This window comes from Protopterus annectens, chromosome 9.part0 (genome assembly GCF_019279795.1).
Source record: "Protopterus annectens isolate FY-2018-M chromosome 9.part0, PAN1.0, whole genome shotgun sequence".
In the NCBI taxonomy this organism is placed as follows: Eukaryota; Metazoa; Chordata; order Ceratodontiformes; family Protopteridae; genus Protopterus; species Protopterus annectens.
This window is the reverse complement of record NC_056743.1, coordinates 954753583-954762222: the sequence shown is the minus strand read 5'-3', so window position 1 is coordinate 954762222 and position 8640 is coordinate 954753583. Positions and strand designations below refer to the sequence as shown.

The following is an 8640-nucleotide window of genomic DNA, read 5'->3' as shown; positions in this document are numbered from 1 at the left end:
CAAGTGGTAATACTGCTTTGTCAGAAGGTTGCACGTGTGGAAGAATGCACCTCTTGGAGTCATCAAGTGTGGAGCAACAGGCTGCCACTTGGTGTTAGGGGGTAAAACATACTATTCCACAGCAGTGTGACACTGCACCAGCATCCCTAAATAGGCACCAGACATAGGTTCATAGGTAGGTACTAGGCTATCTGCCCGAGGGCATTTATAAGTCTAGCCAGAGTGTGTCGGCTATCACTGCCCCATTGATTAACTGATCCTCTTTCAAGCTGAGCCAATGAAGTGATCCCAGGGGTGTATTTTCTGTTACCCATCTACTCGTCAAGGTTTCTCTTGAAGAGTGTTAGTGAGGGGCTCTGCCTAATGTAGTTTGGAATTTTGTTCCAAAGCATGGGGAGTCTCTGTGACAGGAATCTATCTCTCCAGCATATTCTATTTATTGTTGTGGCGAGGTTTAGTTCACTAGAGCGCGTGGCTCGCAGTGACTTGGATTTCTTTAGGTGGAGCATGTCCATCAATTCTGAGTTGGACATGGCTTTGTAAGTCAGGCAGAGATCACCTCTGAGTAAGTGACATGCCACTGAGTACAGCCAGAATTTTTTCAGTCGGCTGCATAGGACATATGTTTGAGGCCAGTAATCTTCTTGGTAAGGTACTTTTGTGGTCTCTCCAGCTGTTGGAAGTGTCTTGTGAGGTACATCCCAAATGGGGCATTGTACTCTATCAAGGGTCTGATGAGTGATGAGAGGGGCACTATAACCTCTTTATTTCTAGATGCGAATCCTTTAGTAATTAGATGGGCCACATAGAGGGATTTCCTAACTACTTTGGCAATATGATTGTCAAAGGAGAGATTATTATCTACCTGGGTTCCCAGATCTCTTATTACCTCTTCTGTAATAAGGGGGCTTGCCACCTATGTGGTAATTCGTGGGTGTTTTGTTTTTCCAAAACGGGAAGACTATGCATTTTTTGGCATTTAGCTTGAGGCCATGACTTTGACACCAGGTGTCTGTCTCAGTAAGGCCCTTTTGGAAGATGTCCGTGTCAGCCATAGAGTCAATTATGGCTCCCAGTTTGCAGTCATCGGTGAACTTGGTTAGCCATAGTCCTCCTGTGTTTGCCTGTACTTCTGAGAAGTATATACCGAACAGTAGGGGTCCCAGGACCAAGCCTTGCAGGACACCACTTGTGACTGGTTTAGAGTCGGACCTGGAGCCTGCTATTCTTACCATGTGAGTTCTGTTTGTAAGCCAGTTGGCAACCCATCTCGTGACGTAGGGGTTTATGTTCAGGCTGGTGAGTTTTTCTGTAATACCCGAGGGGAATGGTGTTGAAAGCTTTGGTGAGGTCAAGGTAGGCTGTGTGAACAACCTTTCCCTTGTCTATGGCCTTGGTGACTGTCTTGAAGAAGTCAACCAGGTTTAGTAGGCATGATCTGCCTCTAACAAAGCCGAACTGGGTTGGATCAAGTGTTTGGTGGTTCCCAATGTCTTTGTTAATGAGTTCCATGATAATGCGCTCCACAGCCTTGCAGACCAGGCTAGTCAGGCTTATGGGGCAATAGTTACCAGGGTCAGTTGTGGCCCCTTCCTTTGTGGAGTGGAATAACCATTGCTGTGTGCCATTCTATGGGCACGTAGCCTGTGGAGAAGCTGAGGTTGAACAGTGTGTTTAGGTGGGGGGGTTAGTTCGTTCTGTAGTTCGTGCAAGACGCAGCCTGGGACACCATCTAGCCCCATTGGCTTTTGAAAGGGCTATTTTCACCTGTCTGTGATTTCTGGGACAATACACTTTTCCGGTATTGTTCTGGGCCCTTCTGGGGGTGAGAGGGGGGAGGGGGTGAAGTTTGCACTGAATCTATCTGCCAGGATGTTGGCAATATCAGTAGGTTCAGTTTATTTTGTGCTATTTTGCACTTGTTCAGTGCATATCTGCGAGTTGCCACTTAGATTCTTAACATAGCTAAAGAAGGCTTTGTGGTTATCTTTTGAATCCTTGGCTATTTTTCTTTCGAAGTTAGCCTTGGATGATTTTATGAGGGACCTTAGTTTCTTACTGATACTGATCAGGGATGTCTTTCCTTCTTGGGATTTGCTTTTTTTCTGAACTAGTTTCCTCCTTCTATTGTATAGCCTGTTTATGGCAGGGGTCCACCAGACTGGTTTCCTTTTCTTAGAGGAGTGAGTCTTGGTTTTGCTAGGGATGGCACAATCCATGCATCCTTGTAGGTGCTCATAGAGTGCATTTGTAAAGGTTTCTGCATCTTGGGCAGCATTATCCTTTAGCGAGGGGCTGTGAAACTTACGGCCTCTGTCTTAAGTAAGGTGAAGTTTGCTTTAGAAAAGTTTTTTACTGTGGTTTCCTTAGTTTGGGGTGGTGGTGGGGTGTGGACATCCAGAGTGATTAGTTTATGGTCTGAACTAACCAGTGACGGGACCTCCGGTGTGGAACACCTGTCGCCCATGTTTGTGATGACCAGGTCCAATATGTTTTCACCTCTGGTAGGGGAGTTTACCAGCTGATCCAGGGCATTTGAGTTGATGAATTCCAGGAAGCTCTGGGCCTGGGAGTTTGTACTTGAGTAGTTTTCCCAGTTAATGGTAGGATAATTGAAATCGCCCAATATCAGGGTGTTCGGTAGGACCTTCATGTTTTCCAGTGTCTCCAGAAAGGTGGAGTGGTGGTCCTGGGTCATGGAGGGTGATCTGTAATAGGCCACAATTTGCATTGCAGACTTGCCCAATGTTAGTTGCATATGGATGATCTCAGAGGTATCATGCTGCACCACTAACCTGGAGGTGTAGGTATCCTTGATGATGAACACACCCCCTCCTTTTGTGTTTCGGTCCATGTTCTGTGGCCGAAACGTGTGGTACGAGTTGTAGCCTGGTAGTGCTGGGGTGCTCTCTGGAGCCTTGAACCAGATTTCAGTTACTGCACAAATGTCGAAGTTCTCCATACTGAGGAGTGCTTCGAGTATGTGTATTTTGAGAGTTAAACTTCTGGCATTGAGTAGTATAACCCTCGTTTTTTTGTTAATTGTGCTGTTTATGGAGGTGGGTTTGACTTTTGAGCCTTACCTAAAAAAGGCACTATGGGGGCAGCAACAGCCTTGGCCAGTATTTGAAAGCCTAGGGGTGACAGGTGCAAGCCATCTCTTGAGAAGCAAAGTGGCTTGTCGAGCATGTCGTCCCAGGCTGACATACACTAGATCCCCTTTGAATGACAGCAGAAGCTTAGACAATTGTTGAAATTGATAATTTTCTTTTTATACTGAGGTATCATTCTTAGTGAGGGCAGGATGCTACTCAGGGTCAGGGTCATACCAGCCTGGGCTACATGATCAGAGAGCTCTTCCATGTCTCTTTTCATGTAGTCCAGGAAGGTACGCCTCAAGTCATTCACACCAACATGAACAATGACAGAGTCATATTTGTACTTGTTCTGGAGTGACCTGAGTGCTTGTGTTATGTGGCGGATTCTGGCTCCCGACAGGCAGCTAAGAGTAACCTTCTGCTTGTCCAGCCTTGTGAGTGGTGTGCCTGACTATAGAGTCACCTATTACTAGTGTGTTAGGTATGTTATTTCGCCTTAAGGGCTGTGATTATGCGGCACACTGATTTTGTGTTTTATGTGTTGTCTGGTTTGTGACGGGAGGTGCAGGTTGTTTGGGTGTCTATTTTGGAGGTCTCTGATGCTTTTGTAGGTTTTTATTTAGAGCCTCCGAGTATGATTTTGTGTATTTATGTGTATTTTTTGCCAGTGCTGGTTTAGTAGGTCTGTGTGTGGCTGGAGGTGTGGCACAAGTGTTAACCTTCTCCTCTTGACTGACTGTTCCAGTCTTGGGTGGAGACAGCTTAGCCTCCAGTTTGGCTGTATAATTGCATCTCTCGCATATGTTAGTGTTTTGTGGTAGGAGGAGAGGGTTGTCTGTGTACATGAGGCAGTTGTAACATTGCCTCAGGATACCCACATTCACCAGCTGGACTGGAGAGTACACCTGAAATTGCCCTTTGGTCATGCCTGAATAGTAGGGTGAGCTGCTTAGTCGCTTGGTTGGTGAGGGGTGAATAAAGAGCCTTGGCCTGCTGGGCAATCATGTGTCAAGGGTATATTAGTGCTTGCTATTAGGTCTGAGCAAGTGCTGGGCTGTAGGATGCTTTTTGAGTGCTTAGGTTGGACTAAGTTGAGCCTGGGGAAGGCTGAGGTGGGACTGGTAGACCTAGTGAACAAAGTGAGGAGATGGTGGCAGCTGATGATCAGCTGTGGGAGGGAGAAAAATACCTGTTACTGTTGTTCTTCAAAACTCTCATTCTTCACTATTTGCCAGTCAGCAGACAGTATATTTAACTTTTTTCCCAGCTTAATTCCCTCATTTTCACACTCACAAACCCTCCCCAAATGCTAAAGTGGTCAGTAAACCCTTTTATAGTTTTACTATCTCTGATTTCCTTTACTGCTTTAATACATATGTAGGTATGTAAATATATATATATATATATATATATATATATATGTATATGTATATATATATATATATATATATATATATATGTATATATATATATATATATATATATATATATATATATATATATATATTCTTACTCTCTGTTTTTAACTATGCTTTCTTTCCTCTCCTAATTTCAAAGTCCACATTTTCATAAACTCCCTACATATTTGTTCCCTTTATATCGTAATTACAAGCTCCCGTCTTTGTAACTTCCATATCTATGACCAAATTCTTTTACTTCTTCCAAGAACTTACCTCTTTTGGCATATGTAGCATATGCATATATTACTATTAGTCAAACAATCATCTGTTAATCTAACTTTTGACACTAATACCCTCCCTGGTCATAACAACATTTAATCCATAATGGTTATCTCTAAATGTTACTGCTGTATCAGAACATATATCTGTTCCCATAGTCCAAACTATAACACAATTCCACTATATCTCATATTGCTTTCTCTCTTCCTTTTTAATTTTTTTATAACAGTCAAGTAGACACTTAAACTTCATTACACAGTTTCAATATAATCATCTTACATTAATAACTATGAACATTTACAGATAATAACTGAAGAGTTATCCATTTCCTTTACTTTTCCTTTTTTTTCCTTTTTCTTTTTTTGTGCTATTTTTCCAAATATTATCATCATTACTCATTTTCCTTGTACACAATTCATAACTTCCTCCTTCTACCTCAGTGTCATGAACTTCATATACTTTACTAGTAACATTGCTCTTTTGCTTACTTTCCAGCTGTTATCTGATTATTGTTTCCAGAGCAATAACATTTTCTTCACAGCTTTTATTTTAATTTTCAACTAAATTAGGATTTTTATGTATGTTTTCAATTAAGGCCACGATGGTGCAGAGGTTAACGCTGTCGCCTCACAGCAAGAGGTTCTCTAGCTTGATTCTCAGCTGGAGAGCCTTCTGTGTGGAGTCTGCATGTACTCCCCACGGTCGAGTGACGCTTAAAGACATGCAGGTAGGTGCGTGCATGAATGGGTGTGTCTTCATTGACGGTTGGGTGTCGGGCTGGCACCTCGGCACTGTAAGAATCTACTGCCAATCATAAGCGGACCTGCGTTCCACTGTGGCAAACCCTAACCGGGAAAAGCCGAAAGACATTACTATGTAAGTTTTCAATTACATTATTCTGTTTAGCATTTTGTTACATTCTACAATCTTTACCACCGAACATTTGCATTCCATTTTCAGTTAGCAAACTTTCTTCCTGTAGTAAATCATAGTCAAACCACAAACATCTATGTTTTACATTTATTATACATCAGTTTGAATTTCTTTCTGTTAAGAACTTTTTCTCCACGTTGATTACATATTTTGAGTGGACAATCAATTATCAAATGTTCAAAACTTAAAAGAAAAAAAAACTTTCATTTGCAAACTGTAAGGTATTTCCCCCACCCCCATTGGCTATACTCAAGCACTCAACTGACAAAAGGGCTCATCACAATTTTTGTAACATTCAGTAGGACTAATGCTTCCTACTCTTAAGTCCATATTCCCCCTTTCATCAGCACTCTTTGTAATGATATTCATAGTTAAATACTTTTCTTTTAAATAAAGTTTGATTTATGTTATCTCTCCAAAACTTTTTTTATCTGGGTAGTTATGTACTTACTGTAACCTGGGTCCCTTCATCCTCATCTGTCCAATATAACTTGTGAGTCGCTGCTTCTCAGATCTGAGCAGGCAAAAGTAGTGCTCCAGCCTCAAGGCCCTTTAAACTTTTTACCTATAATGAAACTGCAGTCAATTTCTGTTGTCTAAATATGTAGAGAAACATCCTTATAAACCTCCAAAAGGAAAGTCAAACCCTTCAGGTCTTTGGAGCTAAAACCAGGAAGGGAGACAGAGGGGGATGTTGCATTTAACACATACACATCAAAGGATCCAGTGTTATGGTACATACATAATTACTACAGCCTATTTATCCTATCCAGCTGATCTGACTTGTTCATGTCAGGAGACCCTTGAGAACAGTGGCTCCAAAAGAAGCTCTTGATCTTGAAATCAAGTCCAGCTTATAATGTTTTGCAAAAATATGAGAGCTGGACCGTGTACATTTGTGTGCAGCCACACAAATTTCATCCATGGAAGAATTTATGAAAAAGGATTTGGACATAGCCACCCACCTCTTAGAATGAGGTTTCAGTCTAGAGAGCAATGGACAATTGCTAGAAAAATAAACAAATGTTATGCAATTGGAAATCCATTTTGACAAAGTAATTCTGGAAATATTGGAACTAAGTTTATTTGGAGCACAAGAAACAAACAATTGTGAGACTTTTCTAATGGCCTTAGTTCTGTGCAGATGACACTGTAACTGTCTGTGCATATCTAAAGTTTAAAGCAAATATTTACTCTTGGTGGAGTGATTGGGAAAGCAGACTGGTAGATGGATGGCTGATTCAAATTAGGTCAGTATGTTACCTTGAGAAGAAAGGAAGGATTGTTGTATAATGAGACTGTCTTTCTGAAAAGCCAAATAAGATGGGGATGAGAACAGTGCATGCAGTTCAGATATTCTCCTGGCTGAGGTTATAACCATGAGGGATAAGATCTTCCAAGAAAGGAATGTCAACGAAGCGCATGATGCTGATTCAAACGGGGAGTTTGTTAAGTTCTCTTCAACAAAATTGAGGTCTCATAGATTGGTTCTCAGACTGATGGGCAAAGTAGGAATGCAACTTTGAGATCATGTCTAACTGGACTGTGACAGATGAATACCTGAAGAAAAAGTACTGAAAGGAAGAGAAGCACTTGTGCAATAAATATGCTGAAGGAATCTGTTTCCTGTGCAGTTGCTCCAGCTGTGAAATGCCTATACTTACTCTTGTGATCTCTATGGATACATTTTTTTTAGGGAGGCAGAAAGAATGTATACCATCTCTTGAAACAGTGAATGGTCTCTGACCATTATCAGAATGGGATAAACTTTGTAGATAACTTGAAGTTGAGAAGATCCAGGTGAGGCAACCTGGAGAACTGAATAAGAAAATCTCCTCTCTGATACAACCATCAGGATTCTCCCTAATGTGAGGCCTCAGTAGGGGGAACCAGATTTGCCTGGACCAGTATGAGTAAATAGAAAAAAACAAAGTAATCCAATTCTGATAAAACTGTTTATTCCAATGGAAATCAAACTAAGCGCTTTCACCCAACTATTCCGTGGGTTTCATCAGAGTTATACATACGCCATTCTCACTCTCATTATATACTTAATACCGTTCATCTGTATCCAATGACATAACTGCTTCAATTGTTTTTTTAAAATACTTAACAATCAATTAATTTTTAAACAATCCGATTTTGAACTTATATAACATACAACACCTCATTTCATTGTATAAAATTCATTACAAATGTTAAAAAATGTTTTTTAATAACACATGTAAGTGACCCTTACGTGTTTAGTTGTTCAACCTAAAAAATATATACATAATAACATTAACCATATCATTAATACTACCATTTAATGAAAGCACAGGAATAGTTTTCAACGCAATAAAGGAAATACGGGACAAAATATTCAGCAACAAATTGGACATTATGAATATTTTAGGTAAAGGTCCGAATATAACATATAGTAGGGGAAGGAACCTTAAGGAATATTTTGAAAGTAACAATACTAATCAACCATATAAGAATTCAAGAATGAAGAAATGTGGGTTATGTAGAACCTGTAAGTTCATTAATGACGGTCCCTATGTTATGGTACAGGACTTCAATAGATCTATTAAATGTCCTGGGCATGTAAACTGTAACACTAAGATGGTGGTATACATAGCGACTTGTTTATCATGTCCAGCATTCTATATAGGCAAAACCATCAGGAAACTGAGAGAGCGTATTATGGAATACCCTAGGGACATTAAAAATAAGAAGTTATCTAGTTCTTTATATATACACAGTACCAAATGTGAGGATTTTTAAAAGGTTTATATTTTTTGTAGTTGACAGGATCCCACACAACATTAACAATGAGGGGGATGTGAACAATTTATTAGAAATGAAGGAATGCTTGTGGCAACTTAGACTTAATGCCAACAACATGCCAGGCATCAATGAACACATCTCCATTTCTAGTATACTAAAAT

The 8640-nt window shown here is 40.4% G+C and overlaps 1 protein-coding gene across 1 annotated transcript in view; it reads right to left on the bottom strand.

The window, feature by feature from the left end:
• KIF27 (kinesin family member 27) overlaps positions 1-8640 on the bottom strand; it is a 1524306-nt gene that overhangs the window by 385464 nt on the left and 1130202 nt on the right. The gene's annotated exons all lie outside the window — the stretch shown is intronic.